Below are 23,948 nucleotides of genomic sequence, written 5' to 3'. Positions count from 1 at the left end.
TAATCGCTAAAGGTAAGCTGTTTGCTAACACCCCCTCAACACTGGGCTCTGTCTGTTCATGTACAGAGTCAGTGCCTATGGAGAGTGGGTCAAATTTGTCTTAAACAGGCCTTGGTAGACCAAGGCCCTGGCAATCTCTTGCAGCCAAGATGAGCTACGACTGGACTTTTACATCAAAGAGGAACTCATAAAAGCCCCACCTGCAATAGGACTTGTGGGTCCAGGATTGACTGATAAAATACTGAAGCGGACCTCATCACTGCATTTGGGCAACCATAAATTCATATTATGGCACCTCCACTCCTAGCACTCACTGGTGTGATGCAGTGCATCTGATTTTATGATAACAGGTTTTGAGAAGTTATTTGCACTAATGCCTGTTTCTCTGTGCCATTTTCTTAAAGCCTTATGTCTCAATAAACACTTATATAATTCATCAAACTAGATGAGCTGGAGTCACACAAACCAAATAACTATGGAAGAAACACAATCCTGAGAAATTATTTTCTAGATTTGCTTTTTTTTCCTGAACTAAAATTAACAACACCTCTTTTTTATATGTATTTTTTATTGTGGCCCAATAATGTCCATCAACACACTCAGAGTAATTATCCTCTGCATGTTACCACTTTTACATCTGCACACCACACAAAAAAGGTGTGTTGGCAACTTTTTAACCGCCTTGGCGTACGAGTACTGATAGTAGCAGACAAATCGGGGCTCCCTGAGCGTAATCATCAGTTGTCAACGTGTCTGCAGCCCTGCTAGAAAAACTGTCATGTCTCTTTTTTAGATTTAACCTTTTGAAATTTAGAGGTAAAATAAAAGTAAAAACGATACCATACTGTCTATTTAGTGTCTCTTTGACGAACAAGTCTTAACCAAAAATTGACACTAAATTCAGCAAGTTTTTAAATAGATGCACTATCTCCTCACAGCTCGAATTTAGACATTAATTTTGGAGTGTCACAATATATAATTTATACTTATAACAATATTTTAAGATAAGTCATTGATATCATGTTAATAATGCACATTAAACAGTCCAGCAGGAATAAATATCTAGGTAGTGTAATTGTTCTTTTTCTAGATTACAGACTCTACCTAATGACACTCCTATTCTGAATGTATTTCCATTATTAAAAAAGAGACAAACCAAAAATAAACAAACGTATTATCGTAAAGATTAATTTCCAATAAATGAATAATTTTAGTGAATGTTTTTACCATAATGATGATAGTGTTTGCAAATCTAATATTGTAACAGCACAATGTTGTCAATTTTGTATTAGAATTATTTTGTGGACAGAATCTTTAAGAAGTTTTTCAATCACTTTTAATGTGTAAATGATTCCTGCCTCCTTAAAACATGTAGTTTCACTTCAATTTGATCATGTTATTTCCATGTGTTTTTATGTTTTGACCAGAAAACAATAAATAGAATGTTAGGCCCAAAGCGAAAAACTTTCAAGCACTGTGTGATTATGTTTCACACTGTGTTGGAAACATGTGTTCTTTGTCATTTCAGTGCCTCCGGTTTTAAATGTCCTCATGTTTGCATCAGGTGCACGTTGTGTATCCCCCAAAATCTATAAACTTGAAAAACAAAAACCCCATAGTACAGGACTCAGATCTCCTCCATGACAGCCTGATCAGTCAGCCATCACAGCTAAATATGGGCATGGGGCTTCCTGCGGCCCCACATACTTCACTCGGCACTGCTACTTAGCGTGGGCGTGCACGCAGCACAACACACAGGCAGAAACAAGCGTGACCGCGCATTCCTTACATAGCAACTTAAGCACGTCATGGCAGACAGGTTTCTTCTCAAAACTCGGGGGCAAAGTCAAGAAAGTAATGGAGAGAAGAGATTCAGTCTTCACAACAATGTGTTCCCGCAGTGCTGCAAATATTTGCATTCTTCAGTAAAGTAGGAGCTTCTCCTTGTTTGTTTCTTGTGATATTTTATAGCCTGTGGGGTTAAGTCAGTGGCTTAAGTTGTAAGCATGCTTGACAATAAAGTATAGTGCACTGCAATGAGCTGGCGAGGGGCAAAGAGGTGGGCTGCAGGCATCCCTCTCTTTCAACAACTACAGTCCAACTTGCTCTCATCTGCATGAACAGATGCAGCCAGTGATTTACATGAACTGTTCCTTTTCTGAGCTTTATTCATATAAAATTGTTTCACAACAATTTATTTTCATTTTCATATTAATGCTTGTGAAGGGCTTCAAAATGTAGCAGGTTCTGCCTGCCAAGTCTGCATCAAAAGTTTTCTCAAGAAATCTGACATCATTACTGATTGTAGCTTTACTTATACAATTTTTTATTGTTAAAAAATAGCCCTGTTTTGCTAATCTTGTGGCAATTTCCAGGTAATTTGTTATTTTTTCAAGTTTCCTCCCAAGAAATGCAAGTGGCAAAAACTACATTGATTGTTATCATTATTATTATTTCTATTTTATGAGAGATGCTATGTAGCAGTTATCGAAATTATGACCTCAGATGAAATCAGATGATGTCAGTGTAACTTCAGAAAGTCTATATGAGGCAGGGTGGAGGATGGGAGATGGTTTCCAAATTCTGATGTGGTAGCAATGATTATTCCCTGTGACAAACAAAACAATTTGGTGCCTAAACCTAACCAGCCCAGCTGGCACTAGACTTCAAATGTCAAATATATTTTAAGAACACAGATTAAAACCAACAAAATTTCAGCTGTCATCACCACTGATGTTGAATTTTAGTCTCCTAAGGTCAAAACCTTCACTTATGCAAATGTTAGTTATATTAAAAAGACTTTCACCAGACAAGGAAAAACAAGCAAAATAGCTTGAAATATTTTAACCAAAGGTTCAAAAGCCTATAGGTCAAGCTCTACAAATAATCACTACATTACCAAAGAATGAACAAAAACAATACTATTCGTAATAAAAAAGAAGTTTGTAAAATAACAAAAACAAATTCCAACTATATTTATATCTATAATAATCTATTTATTACAGAACTAGAGCTTGTGTTTGTGAAAGCCATTTGAGTGCATTCTCAACCTATCTCAAGATATCACTGTTGTGGAAAAAAATCTCTTGAGGGTCTAGATGATGAAAGAGTTTGAAAACTCTGCTGGACTAGCATAACTCTGGAATTGAATCAGAATGTCCTATAGCACCTAATGAGCTGAACTATGAAGTTACTGAACTTGGTAATTTTAATTCCTGACTCATGGAATACAAGAGATAATGTGTTACCATCTAGTATGTGTTTCTATGATCAGGGCCCATGACATGGTACCAATTGCTGATTCCCAACTTGCAGCGTCACATGTTGATCCTGCCCTGAAGGGGAGGGGTACTGGTGGTAGAGGCGGGTCTTTTCCATTGGAGAATGCAATTATTTCAGCTCCATTGATCAGGAATGCCGAATTTCACAGGCTGCTGCCCTCCTCCAAGCGTCCACCACAGCATCTCCACTGAGCCCTATCACCTTTAACCTTTTCCCACCCCGGCTGGCCTCTGCCCACACTGCACCACCCAGACTCTGCCGCTGCAACTTATAGCCCGCCTCCTCTCTCCAAATTGTGTTGCCACATTTGCATCTAGAGGGTCTTTGACACGGGGGTGGGGGGTGTGGCATGGTTCAGAGGTAGAGTGGCCATCTAGCAACTGAAAGGTCACTGGTTCAATCCTCATTCCTCCCGATGACCATGTTGAAGTATCCTTGTGCAAGATACTGAGCCCTAATTGCTCCTTACAGTATGTCCCTGATACGGACTGGCGACCCGACCAGGGTGTGTACCCCACCTCTTGCCCAATGTCAGCTGGGATAGGCTCCAGCATCTCCTCCCGCCCCATGTGTGACCCTCAACGGATAAGTGGTATAGAAAATGGAAGGATGGAATTGTCACCCACATGCAGCCACCTTTGAACAATGCACTGGTGGAGGGTGCTGGAGTCTCAAAATATCCCCTAGATCTTGGGTACCATGGTGTTGTAAAAAGCAGATGCAGGCTCCAATCAACCCCAAATAACCATGCATGGCAGCAGTTAATCCACATGTAGGCTACTGTTCAAACTCTGGGTGGTCTTGGAAGAGTGGAAGACAACTTCTCCATCTGTTCTTGAAGGCAGCAGATCAGATTGACTGTAGTCCACATATCTTATCAAGCACAATAACGTGAAAAAGTACCTCAAAGGCGGGTAATGAGAAATTTGTGAATGGAGGAGAGAATTTGTATTCATTGTTAAAATTAAACTATACAATGACGTCCCCTCGGTATTTCACCAATCCCGACTGTGATGAGATAAATTTTCCACCAATGAGGGCAAAGACAAGCGCAGGATCTGACCAATGACAGACTGGCATGTAAATAAGGAATTTGTCTCGGCAAGAGCTGAATGTCAACTAGTCAAAGATGGAGTCCGGAGCTGCGAGGCCGTGAGGTTGCCAATGGACGAAGCCGCCTTTTAAGAAGCGGAGAGCCGGCACGCCTCGCGCGCCCTACCTGCGCCTCACATGGACGTACGTGCGCGAGATGGATGGTAGCTGCCGCGACGTTTTCCCCGCTCAAGTGGCCAACTTGGCTCCATTCTCGTTCCTCAGTGTGTGTTGAGCTGGTCCGGCCCTGCCTATGCCAGTTACCGTCACCAGAGCTTGAGCCCGCGCGAGGCAGCGAAGAGCGCGGGGTGCGGATGGACGCGGATGACGGTGGGTCTGACTGGCTGGCCGCCGCGAGAAATCGTAAACTGTACAGCAGCTATCGTGTGTGTCTGTGTGTGTGTGTGTGTGTGTGTGTGTGTGTGTGTGTGTGTGTTTGTGTGTGTGTGTGTGAGAGAGAGAGAGAGAGAGAGAGAGAGAGATAGCGTACACGTGATGACACGCGTGATAATGGGAGTGATTGACAGGTGGGTGCAAGCGATTCCTGATCACAAACTCTCATCTCAAAAGTAGCCAAAGTACAAGCCAATCAAAGGAGCTCTTCCTCGTGCTTCAAAGTGGTGTCTGGGGACTCCCGGAGGTCCTCTAGGGGTCCCAATGGACCCCAAAATCCCTTCATTAATTTAATGCAATACAGTTATAAAATAAGCAGTTATCCAATTATTTGTCCTCTTAGACTTATAGAATGGTAGGTTTCCATTTCAATACTATTTGACTGTTTTACCACTTCAAATGGTTTAATACCAGTTTATAATCTGTAAGAGTCTTGATAGCTCATTGTTAGGGGCTTCACTGGAAAAAGCATCTTCAGAACATCCAGAATAATGACTGGTATTTAATGTAAAGCCACATGTTTTCCTAGCTGCTCTCTACACCAATAGATTGAGTGCTCGCATTGCTGCTGCAAATATGTGAGCTACACATAATCTCTCTCTAGCACGATCATATGGACTCAACAGCTTCAGAGGAGTAAGTAGTTAATACACCAAGAGAAAGCTGATTATTCATATATAAATGAGGCTGCATATTTCTCCCAAATTTGAGTATTTCTTGTATGGTACTTAAAGTTACTTAAAACTATAAACCAAAAAAGGGCAGAGCTACAACTTGTGGCATTTGATAAATGTAAAAGTGATAGAGTTTGAAACCCCAGCATGGCAATATGTTTTGGGTCTGAGTTTTGGCAGGAAAATGAGCAGTTTGACCATAAACTTCTCTGGAAATAACAAAGACCCCTCCTCGCCCCCACCCCTGCTTTTCCAAAGGAAGAGGGTTTCAAATTGCCACTTTGGCCAAAGGGACAGGAATAGTAGGTATTAAATGAAGGTTTCTGGTATTGTATCCGGAATGTGCTCTTTGCCCTATATAGGCTGTCTTTTCTCCACCCTCGTTTCCTCCAGGCCAAGTCCTGTTCACTGCCGGGATTATTCTGAGAGGCGCCGCTTCACCTTCTCCTCGGCCTAAATATGTTTGCAACCATGTTGTAGCTCACTCCTGAGCCAAAGAAATCAGGTGGATTACTTACAGAAAGGCATCATCTTACTTGTATTTATTTTTATACATGTGGCTTCTATAGCATGACAGTTCATTTGAAATGTGTATACTTGCAGTCCTAGTCACAAACACACTCACACACTGACACACACGCACACACGCACCCCCCCCTCCCCGCCACACGTACACACTGTGTAGTAACTACAGGCTATATTTTATTGTAACACTAATAAGCCTACTCGCTTGTTTCACGCTTACTGCTTTGCATATGGCTTCCAACATGGTCCGAGTTGTAGCTTCATATATAATCCTCACACTGTCGACATAGTTTAGGATGGTGCAAGCTGATGCTTTGTATGCTGGCTTTTGAATAGTAAGTGAGAGCCGCTGTGTTGTCCAAAGCCCTTTTTCTGTTGTACTACTGTGAAATCAGATGAGCAGTGCAATATTAAAAGGGCATTGGCTGACACCCCCTCCACGCCACGCTGCCCCCTCCTCACACTTCCTCCACTTGGAAATCTTATTTAGATGTGACAAGGAAATATAGAATTTGGCTTGAAATTGATTCAACAGCAAAGGTTCGTGTGTTTATTTGGAAACGTCCGTTTGTCGTCATGGTGTGTCCCCAGTGTGCTGGGGGCTATGTGTGTGGTATAGCTGCCTTAAAATTCAGTGTGTGTGTGTGTGTGTGTGTGTGTGTGTGTGTGTGTGTGTGTGTGTGTGTGCGCGCGCGCAGGCATTTGTGTGTCAGCATGCAGAGGTCAGCTGCTTTGACGATGTTGCACTACTGTACCATCCGCTAAAGCAGTGCAATAGTATTGTCATAGCATCCGGCGTTCGGCCTAAACGACAGCAGCAACACAACAGAAGGACGGCTGGAGCTCCATGCAGAAAATAGAGAGAAAGCGTGGAGGAGCTTCTGTAGGGTCTTATAGGAAGGCCGCCCCCCTCCCCAGCCAGCCCCACCCTTTCCTACACACACACACACACACACACACACACACACACACACAGCACCAATCACAGACCATAGGTTTAGAGCCATTTGTACCACAGCTGGTCAGTCACAGAAATGCTTGCTGGGGAAAATCCCTGAATCCAAACATGAATATATTTGATTGCTACTCTAATTACTGATGACACCAAAATAGTTTAATTTTATTTATTAAGTGTTGCCTAATCAATAATCCCCATGCTATCAGTTTCATTGAGTTCATTTTATTTTTGTAATATCTCCAAATGATGAAATGATTTAGTTTATTTTTGCTTTTTTGTAATGTTGTGAAAAACTAGGCATTAATATGACAGAAATGTCCACCCATTTAAAGTGTTTATTAAATGGCTGCTCTCATGTTAGAAGTTTACACGTATTTCCTGACACCTTAATTTGTAGACTATTTGAGGGAAACCCAGTTGAGGATTTCTAGCTCGACCAAGGAGTTGTATGATTGGTTCAGTCTGTGAGCGGGATTACGCAAAAAGTTATGTAAAGATTTTTGCAAAAATGTAACCAGGGCTGTGTCCTGTTTCAGGAAGGGACCCACTATGTTTAGAGTGATCCAGAAAGAAATCCAGGAAACACTCTAAAAATATTTTTCATAACTGTTAGATGGGACAAGATGGGGTAAAACAGATTTGTTGATTTTTTTTTTTTTGGGCCAAAAAAAAAAAATACAGGGAACTCAATAATAAATTCCATCATATTTATATTTTGAAAATTTTTCCAGTTGTAAGTTTGCATTTCTGTAACATAGCCTCATAGGACATTTTTCACATTTTCAATAATTTCTTTGCAATTGTTAGATTTGCTTATGATTGAAGTGCTATGCTGCATGTAATTTTTCAGTTTTCCCCCCAAAAAACTTGAATTACAACTTAAAGCTTGTGTTAGTTTGGTCTCTGCAGTTTTATTGACAATTTTTTTTGGCCTTATAAAAACTTGCATCTGGACTGCAAGAGGACCCCATTCCTCAGTTTTAGAACCAGTAGTAGCTTAAACCAGAGGTCCATATGATAAGACTCTGCTCCTTTTTCTGTTGAACTTAATGTGATTATTAGTTTCTATTTTACCCGGGATATACAAGCCTCCTGGACCACACCTCCAAAAAAAAAAAAAGAGAACATTTTGTTCACAGGACTAGAGGGGCTGTCTTCGTTTGCATTGCAGACCACGTGTCAGATTAAGTAACATGCTTTGGGGTCAACTTTCTTGACTTTTTTCACATTTTGCCCGACATTGTGAAGTGTTGCTAAATTATGACCCTCAGTCTTAATAATAAATGCTGGATGTAGTTTTATGGCCCCCTAAGTAAGTTCATTTGCTGGACAGGGATTTTTTCTCTTTTTACCAGGATCCCCATAAAATCACATGCCATCAATTTAGTCAGGATCATGGAATAATTGCAACTACAACTACACCTCTATTCTGTACATCTTGTACACATCAATGATTCAGTTATATTTCACATGCACTGCATTGATGTGAATTGATCATGTAAAATAGAGCAAATGGAAGACAGACCGATTGAAGTCACCTGGAATTAGTCTGAGTCGGAGGACCTGAGGAAAGCGATGAAAGGCCTGTTTTGCAAAAAACTGCAGATTTTACTGTCATGTTGTGATTTTTATAATGTGAGTGAAATTATATGCAGCCCTTTCAATGCGGTTTTACTTGAAATTACTAAATATACAAACATCACATTTTGATCTCTAAAACCTTCTAGTTTTTTACATAATTTTTTTTTTTGGCGGTGAACTTGTCTTATATAGCCTAGTAAAAATTTTAAGAAGCAGTGGTGTGCTTCCCTATGCAGAAACATACGGGCCTATAGGTTAACGCTGCAGTCATTTTGTTATGGCCGTGCAGTGTGTGTGTGTGTGTGTGTGTGTGTGTGTTTTAGTGGAGCACAAGGCTCGTTTTCCCCCTTTCTTTCAGTCGGCTTTTGAAAGCATAATTTGAGTGTGCAGGCTTGAAGAAGTCACGGTGTGGGTGGGAAAAAGGGGGTAAGTTTCCTATTTGGGGCAGGTCGTAGGGGGGATGGGGCTCCTTGTGAGGAATGTGGAGGGCAGGGCTGCTCTGAGGGAAGGAGGGGGAAGGGGTACGTTTCATCCTCCTCAGTTACCGCCTGCTGTATTTGTGTGTGTGTGTGTGTGTGTGTGTGTGTGCGTGCATGCATGCATGTGTGTGTGTGTGCGCGTGCACACATACGCACCCATTGGAGCTTGTAGCATCATATTTAGCCACTGTTTTGCAAGCAACTGTGGAATTTGCTGTTTGTTGTGTGTCTTTAGGGGGAAAGTGTTGCTCTGATGGATGGACTAGAGGACTAAACCACCTGAAACGGAGGACCACATTCCTTTTTATAGCTGCCAATTTGAACTTCTCTGGGTGTGAAAACCTAAAGCTTCTGTCATAAATAGTTAAATTGCTTTGTTGTTGTGTGGTTTGCCTCATGATGATCTCTCTTTGGAGGATTAGGTCTCACCATATTTGCATGTTCCTAGAAAGCTGTATGATGAATACATAAATGATATAAAACAGCATAATTCCATACAAATTTGCTAATTCAAGTAACAACTGTGCATTATTGTTTAAATGAAGATGTTTCTGTATAGGTTATAGTTTATTTACAGCCATAACTCTAGTACACATTCAGGCAGTTGTACATATGTAAACAAAGCTTTCATCATGAGGTGAATGTGCTGTGTGATCAAATGAGAGTGATGGGAGAGTTTGGGTGTGCAGCTTGTAGAAGCTTGTCTCTCCCGTTGTGTGCTGGCAGGCAAATACCAGAGCTGACGGGGTCTATATGAAGTGCAGCCAACAGGGACCATCCCCGGGGTCGCTGCTAACGCCCTGTAACGTACAGCTGCAATTAACATTTCTCCTGAGCTATCCATCAGTAAACCCCTTTTACTCACTACTATTTAAGTCCATGTGTAAACACACCTGAAACATATTAAAACATCCGGATCCTGATGCTCAAACTAAATCCAGAAACATTTATACACACACACACACACACACACACACACACACACTCACACACTCATTGCTTTCAGGAGTTTGTCTAGTGTAAATGCGTGTGTTTAGTGTGCAGTACATCAACTCTCAGAAGATCATCCAAAGGCCCTGCTATATTTACTGTTTTAGAAACACACACATTGACACATGCCTTTCTTCTTGTGTATATTAGTATATGTGTGCAAACGTGTGTGCAGGGTTTCTACCTTTTTATGCCACAAATGTAAATCACACGCAATGAAGCAGAACCTGTGTTAGGATATCTCGAAAAAGAAGGGATCAATGGATACATATTCTTGCTATGTGTATCCATTGATCTCTTCTCTTTCCTGATATAAATCACGCGTAATGAAGCACTTGATTAACACAGGTTCTGTACTTTGAATGCACCAATCTGAATTTTCAGAGAAAAAGGCAAAAATCTCAATGCTAATGCATTTGTCGCTTCAGTGCGGTGTGATTACAGCAGATCTGTGTCAGCGCTGGAAGGGCCAGTTAAAAATTGAATTAACACCAAATGAAAGGTGTAAGTGATACTGAAAGTACTCACCAGCTTGTTTTTTGATCATCTATGATAATAAAAATGAGGATTTATGAAACAATTGTATGAATAGAGATGCATCATATTGGACTTTTTGCCGGTAGACAATACTTTACAATGATTTTTTTTATGGTGTCAATATTGCCTTCATTAAAAAAAAAAAAAAATATATATATATATATATATGTATGTATATATATATATATATATATATATATATATATATATATGTATGTATGTATGTATGTATGTATATATATATATGTATGTATGTATGTATATATATATATATATGTATGTATGTGTGTGTATATATGTGTGTGTATATATATGTGTATATATATTTGTATATATATATATGAAATTCACATTTTTCCCATTCTGAAAAATACAAATGACTGGCGACGTGAAAAGGTTCTTGTTTTTCATTATATCCAAAACATTTAGAAAATCCCACAATAATGCATTAAGCACAGTTCCAATAGGAGATGAAGATCAAAGAAGACTTCAGACTGATAATTATGTATTGAGAAAGGACCAATATCTGCCATGCATATAATCTTGTGCATCTTTAAATTGTTGATGAAACTGACCCATTTTGGAACAAGTTTGGTACTGTGACTGTAAATTGGCACACTTGGTCTCTTGGTAAGGCAGTGTAGATGTATATGTCTTGATGTGATAAGCTTTGTAAATGCTCTGTTCTTCTGTGTGACTGAATGGAGTCAATTAGGAACTTGGAACATGGAAAAATCTGTCTTCGCTGTTGTGTGCTGCAACACCTTCAAATTCAAAAATTGTAACGAATAATATTCATGGAGGTCAAGTCACCTCTGCTGGTAACTTCCATGACTTTTTGTCATCACAGCATCAAATTCACCCCGTCTGTGTTCAATCGGCACTTCTTTCCAGTGTGGAAAGAAGCATTAGGGATATCAAACATAACACCTGGAAAAAAAAAAAAGGAAAGACAACTCCTTGTGTGCTTGCAACAGGAACAATTAGCTTTTGAAAGCAGACTTACTCAGGTTTAAAATCTCTGCGTATATGCGGGAGCGCAGTGGGAAAAGAGGTATAACTTTGTAACTTTTTTGTTGAAATCTTAATGTTGTCATGATTTGCCATCAAGGTTTAAATTATGCATGGTAATTGATTGGATTTAATATTACATTCATATTGGCATGCAAAATGGTTACTTTGCTGAAAATGTACCACAAAGTTCACTGTATTTTGTGTCTGTGATGCATGCTCGGCCATGGGGATTATTTTCCCTCCTGAGGTGAGCTGTTTGTGTGGTTATGGAGTGGATCAAAGACGTGCTGTGGCCCCTGACCATTTCTAAAAGAGCAAGAGGGGGAAAAAGAAGAGTGGAATTTATCACATCTGTTGTCTCCAAAGTCTTTGGATTTGATGAGGGTCAGAGTGCAGCGTTTCTGCCACTGAAAATAATAAAGGCTCCACGGAGGCTCTTTCTGTTTAAAATGACCCAACTGTTTCCTCAATTCTGATAAATGGCAGCGTAGTGAGCGGCAGAGATTTCTGATGGACTGTGCTTGAACAGACAGATGGACTGACCAGGATCAGCAAGCATAAAAAACACTTTAAAAAGTATTGAAAAAAATGTTGGTGCACAATTCTTGACCTTTTACATGAACTTTGACCTCCAAAACCCACAAATACAGTTGGTATTGTTTGTGTATTTATGTATGCAGATAGCGATGGCCAATCAGATGTCATCAGCCATGTCATTCATTGCTACCGTATTGTTAGAGTCTAAAGCTACGTGGAACTGTGGCACTGTAAGCCTTGACAAAAACATCTGAAGCTTTCTTAACTGGGTTTGCACAAAATCTTGAGAGTTTGTAAAATGCTCAGCTTTTACCACTTTTTTAAAAGTTCATGTCAACCCTTTGAGATCTCCCTGAAATCAGTAGAAAAGCCTTAGGTTCAACAGTTCACAATTAAATGACTGCTGTGGGCAAAAAAGGCTTCGTTTATGGCAAAGATGGAGCTGATAGACTTGAGTGTTCTCCAAATGTTAGGCCTTGCTGCTAGCCTCTAAAGCAGTGTTTCCCAACCAGGGGTGTACGTGAGCACATTGCAGGGGTTACGTGGAAAAATTAAGAATTTATTTCCACGATAATAAAAAATATTCTTAGTCATTTCATAAGTCCGTCAATAAAATGGTACGTGTGCGCTATGACTTGTTTCCCTGGGGAGACAATAACCTGTGGCACAGCCATACCAAAATCAAACAGCGGGAACCTGTTTACCTGCAGGTAAACATGGATAAATAGCTGAAACGTCCAGTTGCTGTGGATCCAGGAGGGGGAAAAGAGCCCGCCGACAAACGCAAGAAAGATTCCAAACCTAAACCAAGGCAGTATAGTGAAAACTATATTTTACATGGATTCACTTCGACGTCTGCGGACCCACCGCAGCCTCAGTGCTACTTTTGCGGTGAAGTCCTGGCAAATAACTCCATGAATAATAACAATATAATAATAATATATTAGTATTAATAATACAGTATTAATAATACCAACGTTTACTATAATATTGTTTCTTATATTTATAATTTTTATTGCCTTGAAGGCAACATAATTTTATGTTTAATTTGAGTTAAATAGGAAGATAATGCCTGAATATTAAATGCTCAATTTAAGAAGATGAAATAAAATGACTTGCGTTGAATATTCAGTTGTGTTATGTTCTACTTTTGGAGAATCATGAACACCTATGAGTGAAGGGGTACTCATGGTATGACAAAAAGGCTCAAGGGGTACACAAGACAAAAAAGGTTGGGAACCACTGCTCTAAAGGGCCTGATCTGGAGGGACCCTTGGTCTCAAGGAACTATCCCTAACGTAAAAAAAACTTTCCCACTGCACAAAAAAATCAGATTGATTTATTTCCGATTCAAAGTAGAAAAGGAGAAGCCTTTTTGATTTTTGGGCACGTCACAAACCCAGTGAACACACTAGAAAACAGGGTAACCAAATAAACTCTGCACAGACTGAACAATGTTAGAGCACTGTTGGTAAGCAGACGGGGTGACATTTTTTAGCCAAGGTGAAAAAAAATATCACGGAAGTTAGCAGCAGAAGGACCTAGCTTTCATTGCCTTATTGTATATTGTTGACAGTGGAACTCTGTCCACCCATCGTACCATTGTGTTCACCTTGGTTTTGTGTTCACATCAGAGCCAATAATTACCCATGTCAACTGCAGGGTCATGTGACCTGCGAGTGAAAGCAGATTAAACCTGTTCCAGTTGCAGATAAGAGCCAGATGTTCAGGAGTGTTAGACCGAATTTTTTCACCTTGCTCTTGGTTCAGTCTTCACAGTGTGGCCCCTGAGATTATAACATACAAAGTTCATATAAGCAGCTGGTCAAATCACTACAGTAACAGCACCAAACTTTACATTTTTTTTCCTGTCTTTTTTTGTAATTTGTAAAAGAAAAAAAGTCCAAACTTCTGAATTTTTAAAATTATTTGGCTAATGTTCCTAGTACAGAAAAACGGCAAGTTATCATCAGCAAAGACAAGAACAAAACTTTCTTATATATCAAAAAACAAATGACCTAACAAGCTAATTAATATAGAACATCACATGACGAAGTTGATTCCATGTTGTAACCATCTTCAGGGTCATTCCCATCCATGATGCTGGCTGCAGGGGTACTGCAAATATTCCTAGCCTGTGTAAGTGCAGGAGACCTAGCTTTGAAGCTAACGTTTTGGCTACTGAAAATGGTGCATTCGTTTTGTTTCAGCAGGTGCCAAATTTAGACATATTTCCCTTGCCAGTCTTGCTCGTTGCAGTCACTGATGTTACAACGGCATCACTGCTCTGTTGTAAAAGCTGCAGGGTGTGAGGTAATCACTGTCTCACAGTGGATTGCAAGACAAATGGGAAGGTCTCACCGTCTGTCTTTCACCCCACTCTCTCACTGTCACCGTGGCACCAAATTTGGTATTGCTTGATTTTACGTGAATCTTTTCTTGGTAGCACCAATATATTTGGTCGATGCCCTTAAAAGGGGTTCAGTATACAGAATTCAGTATGCTACCTTGGATGTGGGTTTAAATGAAATTCCTAAACCTATTTTGTTTACAATTGCATTCATTTTGAGAACTTAGAGACAGCAAAGGTGCGAGAATATGTTTAGTGAAGTTGAAATGTATCCATAGATTTAATTTTGAAACTTGTGGGTGGATAACAGTTTTTGATTCAAAGTGAAAGACATGTTACTCTGGCTCACAATGTTAAAGTGTCCTTAAAATAATTCCTGAATCTGAATCCATATAAATGTCAACATGATCCAAGACACATCACTGTTTTTTTTTTGTTCTTGTCCAAACAAGTCCAGAAGATTTATTTACTGATGCCAACATACAAACCAACCAATCCATTCCCCCCTTTGTGGCTCTAACAAAAGCTTCTCCAGAAGCACAGAGGAGTTATTTGACAGCTGACGGTAGGTGATTCCCTCCACCTCTACTCTGATGGCAGATTTTCTTCCTGAAGCTCATATTTGGTGTCTGTTTGGATTTGTAGTTGTTTCCCAACTCTCTCCTGTCTTTTGTGGTCACCTGTTGTCCTCAGATTGTCCTGTGTGTCACCTTGCAGACGAGACCCTATCAATATTGCCTCTGCTTTCACTAGAGTTAACAGAGTAGTGCAATATTGCTTATAGGGTCTTGGCTCTGAGGGATGCTCCTCCTCCTCAAGGGTGTTATGCTCTTGATGCCATATTAGCATTATCCTGACCAGCGGGGGGCCCGGGATGCTCATGTGGTTCCATGATATGAGCCTGTGTTGATGGTTGCAGATCACACTTGAATACTTGATTGTTCAGGTTCTATCTTTGCTGTCTGCCCATGAAATGCTGAATCTTGAACGTGTTGTTAACCCAATTAATGTCAGTTAATTAAGATGTTTCACTCCTCTGTCTGTCTGTCTGTCTCTCTCTCCCTGCTGTACAAATTGCCTTTTATTAAACTTGATGCCCTTTTCAAACCAGCTGCCAGTGTATCTCCATGAAGACATTCAATGTTGAAATAAGCCTACAGTTGTTACCTGTTCCTCTGTTGATACAAAGGAAAACATTATTTATATGATTTAGTGTGGTATTTACTTTTATGGCCCCCTTTGACTATTGATGTATTCATCTCATGAATGAAAAATAGATCAACTCAAATGAAAATCTGTGTTTGATATAAAAATTTCAGACCATGTAAATACCATAAAGACCAAAAACAGTCGGTTCACTTAAGTCCTAATCGGACACTTTTGTCACTGGTTGCCAGGGTTTGACAAATCTATTCCATTTGTCGTCTGTACTCCTTGAAATAACATTTAGAAGAGCCAGAAACTCAGATGTTCCAATGGAAATGTTTTGTTTTTGACCCTTTAATATGTCAAATGTGCAAATGTGTTGAACTAGATTATTTGACTTGATTGAATTTTTGGGCACAACAGTTTAAACTATTTGACCCGAGGAAGGTGAGAAATTTGCTGTCTTGTTATTTGGGGGAAAACAACCTTTAAAATACAAGTACAATTTAAATGAGAAGAATTTCCCCGATGGAGATCAATAATGTGTTTTTAATTCTGATTTTTGAAAAAAATGCTCGGGTAATTTTAAAACTTTTTTTTTTTAAAAGTACTTGCGCCATTCATTATCAGGAGAGTTGTCGCATCAAGAAGGCTAATCGCTGTTTTTAGGGTTTTGGTTTCTTGCTTTTAAAGCCTAAAATTGCTTGATAAGTGATGTCATGATACAATAATGATGATAATGTGTCACTTTTTGCCTGTGTTCACCATTGTGACCTCCTGATATTTGTAAGTTTCATCTGCTCCTGCACTGTCCACTCATCACCCGGCAGAGTTTTTCAATCAATGATTTGTAAAAATGTTGTAGCCTTGAGGTAAAAACTGTCTATTTTTTGTTGGTACTTCAGGTGGCACTTTGTCACCCAGGACAAGTATGGGTTGCTCTCTGCTTGACACTCTTTCCCTGTTGCACTACTGTGGGAGCTGCAGCAAGCAGTGCAATAATGAAAGGGCATCGGTCAGCTGGGCCTCACCCCCTCCCACCCCCCACCCCATCCCCAGCCCACCCCCTCCACACACATCAAGACAACACTAATCACACTTTACAACTTTGTCACAAGGATGGTTACTCCAATAAAGATGCATTACATGAAGAACGTGCATTTGTGTTTTATTCTAAACTTAATGGTGACGATGCTCCAAAGCAGTGGGGGTGAGCAATAAACAGCAACAAGAGAGGGAGAATTGTTGCCTGTTGGGTTCCACTGGTCCTGTGTCTGAGGTCCACACCCTCGATATGATCAAAGTAAAATGAGTTTAAGCTCCCAAGGAGAAGCTGTGTTAAAAAGAGGTACATTTTAAGTGCCAATGTATGAAAATAAAAGCGTGAATATTTCAAGTCCATGAAGTTACATTTGGTTTTGTTTGCACATTCCAAGATTTCTGTCTCAGAATTCTCTGTCCACTGCTATGGATTTATTTAGTCATGCAAAGTGTATTTGGGTGGAGGGCGCAGACAGGGTGTCTATAAATATGGTGTATTTTACAGAACTATTCCAATCCTCAATATTGAAGCTCAGTGCCTTTTGGTACTGGCCAATCTGTGTCCATAGATGAACTATCAATTGCAAGAATTAATTAATATTAAAATTCATGTTTTACTCTGTAATTGGTTCTCCTGGAGAAATGTTCATGTTTACATTTGTCTCTACTGTGTTCATATCTCCATTTCTACAGCAGCTGCTTTTATTTAATTTAACATTTCAAAGAAATGCATGTTTATATTTCTTAAAGTAATAGAATAATCTGTATTTCAGCACCAACATTTATGTACTCACTGGCAACATAATACATATATCTTTTACTGACACCCTTCATCAAACTGCACAAAAATTATCATAATAAACTTAAATTAATTTAACATGGTGTAAAATAATCTTTTCATGAACAGACACACTGACTTTTCTTTGATTTCTTGTTCTGTTTGGGTTAAATGTGCAGCCATAAAAATGCTGGTAAAAATAAACAGAAGGGGTTAAATGTTAGGCTGTTTAGAATCCTGTGCTATAGCCATTGCCATTGAAAAATTTTCTTTCAGTCATTAAGCAGCTCTAACCTCTAGAGGAACTGCCAGGCTGCGTTGAAGCAGCAGCAGAGCTACTGAGGAGGCTAGGGAATAGACCAACCCAGCACCACTTCCCCCTCAGAGGTGGGTGGCTACATTTACATTTCCTCTGCTCTGCCTGCTGAGACTCCACCCCCTCCACCCCACCCCCACTGACACACACACACACACACACACACACACACACATACACACACACACACACACACAGACTACTATCACATGAAGACCAGCAGAAATTAACATTTCACTGAAAATAAAAATGATAAAACTACTTGCTCTCAAAAAGTGCAAAAACCTGAAGAGTTCTCAGACACATTGTTTCTCCATGCAGCGAACCAGATCATATTTCTCTCACATTAGAAATCAGAATCAGAATCAGAAACCCTCTATTAATTTCAATAACTTTATGGATAAACTAATGAAAATTTCAGTGGGTTGGCAAAACTCACACTTTTCAAAATGTATAGTGTTGTAACTATCTACTCAGATCGCTTTATACAAATTCATATTCTATTAATACCACAGTTTGAACACGAAAAGTCAAAGTTTAACCATCAAACTACATTCACCTACCAGTCAAAATCAGTACTTAGGAACTGATCGGTAAGAATATAATTAGTTTGGTTCACCTACTGCATCAATCCATGTTTTTAAAATGTCTTGCTGACAACATTCATTCATTTTAATTGGAACAGCTTTGAAAATTGAATTAACCAACATTAGAGCAATCATATCAGAATTAGTGAAGAGCAAGTTCTTCTTCTGCAGTCCCAGATCTGGTTTTGTGACTGGTGTAAATAAAGCAGTGAATGAATTAGAAACCCCAACACACCGATAATTAACACGCAGATAAAAAGAAAAAGCAATTATATCAACTCCTTGTTGCTATGCTGCGAACAGACGGAATGCTGACATGAACACAGGTCTAACATTGCAGTTCTGATGCAGAGTGTGAAGCCATCAATTCTGCAGCTTCCTTCCCATCTCACTACACCTGCATGTGAAGTCGACCTATCTTGATGCAGTAAAGCCAACTCTGCCCTTCCTTTGAAGATGTGCATAGTCTTCCTTGAGTGGCAGTATGGATGCGGGATGTTGCAGGAAAAAATGATGCAGGTGCTTAATGACACCTCTGATCGGGAATATTATGCTGACGGTCTAAACAAGCCTTCATATGATCTCTGTCGCCACCTGCTGGACCAGCAAAACCTTGTATGGTGCCATATTCAGCTCATCACCGCTGAAAAATCATTTGAATTTGCTGTTTGTTTCCTTCCTCTCTTCCTACTAACACAACGGATTCATCATTGCAGGCACACAAATTGTGTTTACTAATTAAGAAGCCACCTACTCACAGTTATTGTTACAGTTGCTTCCATCAAGGTGCAAAGCAACTGGTAATGCTTGTACTTTAATATGTAGGCTACCTACAACTCAGTAATTAAGAAAAGTTACACATAAGGAATATATTTTCACAAATTTTTGTTCTCTACTGTTCTGGCCCTAGAGGATTTTATACCCTTCTTGGGGGTCTGAAGCGCCCATAATATTAATTTTAGTCTCCCCAAAAAAACAAAAAAAAAACAGGAAAATTTGACCTTCCCATGATATCAATATTGTACTATATATATTTGGTTGAGCATGTCATTTGTACAGTTTGGAATATAAACTAAGTTTTAATAACAATGTTTGTTGTTCTAAAGGCTGTTTCTACTGCAGTTCAACCCTGTCATTTACACTGTAAGAATTGTGGTTTTGAGCACACTCTTTGCTCTTACCTGTCATGAGATGTTTCTCATGAGACACCTTAGTAATGAGATACCTTTTTATAGGCTATCAGTTGGGACTGAACCAGCTGATAATAATTTGTACTGACAAGGGGCAGGATTACTTTCTAATTAATGAGAAATGTCAGCTGGTGTCTTAGCGTTCTATGCCTTTTTGCACCTCCCTTTCTTCATGTGCTTAATACTTTTTCCCTGTGTTATTTCTCATTATTACTTGGATTATTTGGGTTGTTACCGACATCTAGTGAAAATTTCACATCAACTGCACCTTTAGAAATAAATATACTCAGAAAAATGGTGATGAGTTATCATGTGCTTTGTGAAGAACGGCAGAGTGTACTTTTACTTTGTACCAACAAAAAAACCTGGATGACAAGCAAGGTCAGGATCCTCCTTAAAGAAAGGAACACCACCTTCAAGTCCTCATACGTTGCACTGTACAGTGCAGCCAGACAGGCCAAGCTGGACTATCCATCCATCCATCCATTGTCTTCCACTTATTCCCATTAAGGGTCGCAGAGGAGCTGGAGCCTATCCCAGCGGCTACGGGTGAGAGGTGGGGTTCACCCTGGACAGGTCACCAGTCCATCACATAGAGACAGACAACCATTCACTCTCACAATCATACCTACGGTCAATTTAGAGTATCAATCAGCCTCGTCCCCAATTGCGTGTCTTTGGACTGTGGAGGAAGTCAGAGTACCTGGAGAGAACCCACACAGGAACAGGGAGAACATGCAAACTCCACACAGAAAGATCCTGTGCCCAAGCCAGGACTTGAACCGGGAACCTTCTACAAAAATAAAATTAAGGACCACCTATACAGCAACAACTCGATGCAGGTATGGCAGGGACAGGGCAGTTAAAGCAAAAACAAACAGACTGTAAAACAACACATATCCCAGGACTGTTGCAATAATTAACGGTCACTGATGATAACGTACACATGGAGCCTCATGCTTTTATCCGTACAATAATACACATGGTAGTCTTAAAGTTCTATCCTATTCTTATCTGTTCGATATACGTAATGTAGCCTGTCCAATATACACTCATGGAAAACAGCTGCTGAATGTACATTCCTTGTTTGAGTTTTTATACACATATACATCAGGGTGCTTGCGCAGAAATAAAGTCAAAGTCTTCAAAAGCATTGGAATTTTAACAAGCTGTTTTCCAGACCTTGAAAGTTCTGGAATTTAGTCTTAATAAAGTATGGAAATCTTTTCTCTCGTAGTCAAATTTTAGAGTATGCTAAAAGGCACATAATCTTGTGAAATTAGAAATACACAAAGAAAGCATATAAAAAGATGATATGATTTTGCTCGATTACTGCTCGATTCTAGAATGATATCTACTCAAAATTGGTGTAGCTACGTTTTCAGCTTGAACTTTTATACGAAACACAACAGGTACAATCTCAATCAAAAAAGTAGGCACACAAGTATAAAATACATAAAGTTAAGGTCTTGGGGAAAAAATATTGACGTTTTGAAAATATCTGGATAAAGTCTGGAATTTTCATTTGGTAAAAGAGCCAGCACCCTGTACATATTGGTGTTTTGTTTTTGTTTTTTTGTTTTTTTTACAGTTTTTATCTATTTATTCATTCAACAGCATCCCTTTGCTCACTGGTACATAGGAATTTTTAGTAGTTAGTAGATTGCTTTTTTATTGTTTCTTTCTTTCTTTTGCACTGAATGGATTTCCCACTATTTTTGTAATAATTTTGTATATAATGACAATAAAAATTCTGATTCTGATTCAATAAGGTATGTGTGAAAAGTATCTGAAACGTGGTCTATTAAGATGAAAGCTATGCAGTGACTACTAAAGCCTTTCAGGCAGCTAAGATTATAATTTGCAACAGACCTGATCTTGATCACTTGACAAAAATAATCATTTAGTAAAGAAACAGGGACTGAGTTTTCATTTCATGTTACATGTGAAATGATAAAACAAAGAGAAGTTAGTGTCAAAGTTGAGGAAGGAGGCAGGTGGACCCGACTGCAGACAAACAGAGAGGAGGCAGGAGACAAAGATGAGGCTAAACACTTAATGCTTAATTGGTCACTATCAGTGTTTTTTTGGATAAAGATGACTACATTGGTCTGACAGCTCTCTAAATCTGGTGACAAAACGTTATCAGCTGCAGAGTCGCAGTTGACTGGCTGCTTCAACCTGATGCTTTCACGTGCACAATGACAATGAAGTTGTGTTCAGGGAAATTAATTTAACTTATTCACGGTTCTGTAAATTGTAAGCTATAATGTTGTGGCAAATAAGATTTCAAAGACAGACAGGAACTGGGCAAAGAGATGGAGCTGTGAACTTGGTCAGACCCTAAAAAATGGAAAATGACATATAACCTTGGCCAGCTGCTTGGCTGCTGAAAGCAGTAGGAATATTTCTGAGAAAGGTCAAATAACAGCAAGCAACCCAAACAACAGCATCAAGGTACTTCCAATGTAAGAATCCTGTGCTCATCAGTTATTGGCATGTAATCTGTCAATCACGCCCAGCCAAAAATACGATGTGATTGGACTGTTTTTCGTCTAAGAGCAAACAATCAGTCCACAGTAAATATTCTTTCCTCCAGCACACAAACTGTCTGAGAGTTCAACCCAAACTGCAAGAGAATCTCATTTTATTTATTTATACTTTATTTGGTAGGGACAGCACACATTAATAAACATGACTGCAAATGTGTCAGTATTAGCCAAAGCTAATTTCCAACTGTAGTCGCTGGGCCTCTGGTGTTGAAAAGGCCAAAGGGAAAGAAAAACAAACTCTGACAATAATCACAAGACTTGCAAGTTCCCACTGTGTAAGCGTGAATGTGTGAAAAGTAAACTCAGCTCCAAGAGACAAATTCTGGTTTTGTAAATGGACTCAATTTATATAGCTCTTCTACCTTAGCGGCACTCAAAGCGCTTTACACACACACACACACACACACACACACACACACACACACACGCACTGATGGTGAAGGCTGCCATGCAAGGCACCAGCCTACTCATCAGGAGCAATTATGGGTCCAGTATCTTGCTCAAGGACACTTTGACATTGTTACCGGGGTTGAGGATCAAACCAGTGACCCTTCAGTTGCCAGATGGCCACTCAGCCCCTGAGCCATGCAATCGCACATCACCCCCCAAAATTTCAAAATATCAATTTGCCCTTTCAAAAATAAAGTTTCACTTTTTTTCAAAACACTTTTCCCCAAAGAAATCAAAATCTGTTCTCAGATCAAGATTTAAAAGGTTTCAAACTAAGAAAACAAGAAGCTACAGAGGGAGAACAGTATGGACTAAAAAATTAAACCTTTAATATTTGAATTGTGCAGTTCATCAGTTGAAAAGTTAACAAATACATGAATAAAAGAGGTTGTTTTAGCTAGCTAAATGCAAGCAGGTAGCTCAGATAGAAAACATTTGCTGATAACGATTGTTGATATATCTTGCAACCATCCATCGTCATCTTCCGCTTATTCCTTACTAGTAAGTGTCGCAGGGGGCTGGAGCCTATCCCTGCATCTACGGGCAAGAGGCGGGGTTCACCCTGGACAGGTCGCCAGTCCATCGCAGGGCCAACATACAGAGACGAACAACCATTCACACTTACATTCACACCTACTGTCAATTTAGAGAAGTCAATCAGCCTCGTCCCCAAATTGCATGTCTTTGGACTGTGGGAGGAAGCCGGAGTACCAGAGAGAACCCACGCAGGCACGGGGAGAACATGGAGACTCCACACAGAAAGATCCCGCACCCGAGCCGGGACTCAAACCTGGAACCTTCTTGCCGTGAGGCCACAGTAGCTTGCAACCAACATTCGTTTATTGATAGGCTGTTACTCAAACCACGGAGAATGTCAGACTTCATAGCAGATGAAATACAGCTTGAATTACTCTTCGCCAGTAATTCATCTGAAGCACTGCTGTAAGTTAAAATATCACAGAGACATTTTTCAGCCCATTGAAAATATATGTATGTCTTATTATTTAATTAAATGAGTGATTAAGCAGGCTTCCAAAGTGTTGCATGCAAGTAATATTTGCACAGGGGCTACGCCCCATTAAAGGTCTGATCCTAGAGTCACCCCTGCAGGAACACAAACAACAAGGACAGAATCCAGATTGTTTGGCCAAAGGGCAAAGCATTTACTGATAATAACATGCATATATAACATGCATAAAATAACATGATTCATAGATGCTCAGAAATAAATTTACAATGAGCATGCAATTGTTCAGTAGAGCTGTTTTTTGGGTTGTTTTTTTTTTTAGCCAAGGTGCATTTTTCTTTCTTTATAGGAGTAATCCAGTGAATAAGGAGTGTCTAATGATCTGAGGCTGTCATAGGCCTTATGTGAGGTGCATGCACTGATGATTATAAGTTTTAACAACAAATAGACTGGGACCACTCCACTCACTCCAGTTCCTCCACTTCCCATTATAGATGTGCTGACTACCA

This window comes from Aulostomus chinensis, chromosome 6 (genome assembly GCF_037954235.1).
Source record: "Aulostomus chinensis isolate RoL2024-O1b breed Wild chromosome 6, RoL_Achi_v1.0, whole genome shotgun sequence".
NCBI lineage: Eukaryota > Metazoa > Chordata > Actinopteri > Syngnathiformes > Aulostomidae > Aulostomus > Aulostomus chinensis.
This window is presented reverse-complemented; position numbering follows the sequence as displayed.